Consider the following 649-nt stretch of genomic DNA (forward strand, 5'->3'; position numbering starts at 1 on the left):
AAAAAGGTTTTCTCTAAGTACTTAAGTGTGTGGAGGGTGTGTAAAGGAATAGAGAAGGTGTAAGAAAAATGTAAACCCTTAGGGGACACATTATAAGCTTCCACTCAACTACTAAAAATTCTTTAGGTCAAAGAATCTCAAAGAAATTCTCCGCAGGCACTCAGGTAGATATTTTTAAAGGTCCAGGAAGCTCGTTTAAATGGTCTGAAGGCTTTAAAATATCCTTTCCGAAATTGAAATAAGAATCCGATCATCAATAACAAGCAGAGAGGCTATCAGAATAGAGTAGACGACACTCAAGGGTCCTTTGTTAAGCCTTCAGATTAAAATTTAGAAGTAGATTTTTTTTAATTTCATGGTTAACAGCCTCAAACATAATAATTCGGAATCTATGGGTTTCGATGACTTCAGATATCTAACTTTTTTTTGTAATGCTTAAAATTGGAATTAATAGAACGTTTCTCGCAAATGGAATGAGATATGCCAAAAAAGACAACATTTTTAAATTCAACTAGAAAATTGTATATCAGTATATAAGTTATGATTATAAATAAGTACGAGGGTGGATTGATAAGTTTCCGGCCTGACCAAGAAAAACAACGTTTTTAAGAATTTTTTTTTTTATTTCTCAACATAATCTCCTCCAAGG

This window comes from Belonocnema kinseyi, chromosome 3 (assembly GCF_010883055.1).
Source record: "Belonocnema kinseyi isolate 2016_QV_RU_SX_M_011 chromosome 3, B_treatae_v1, whole genome shotgun sequence".
Lineage (NCBI taxonomy): Eukaryota > Metazoa > Arthropoda > Insecta > Hymenoptera > Cynipidae > Belonocnema > Belonocnema kinseyi.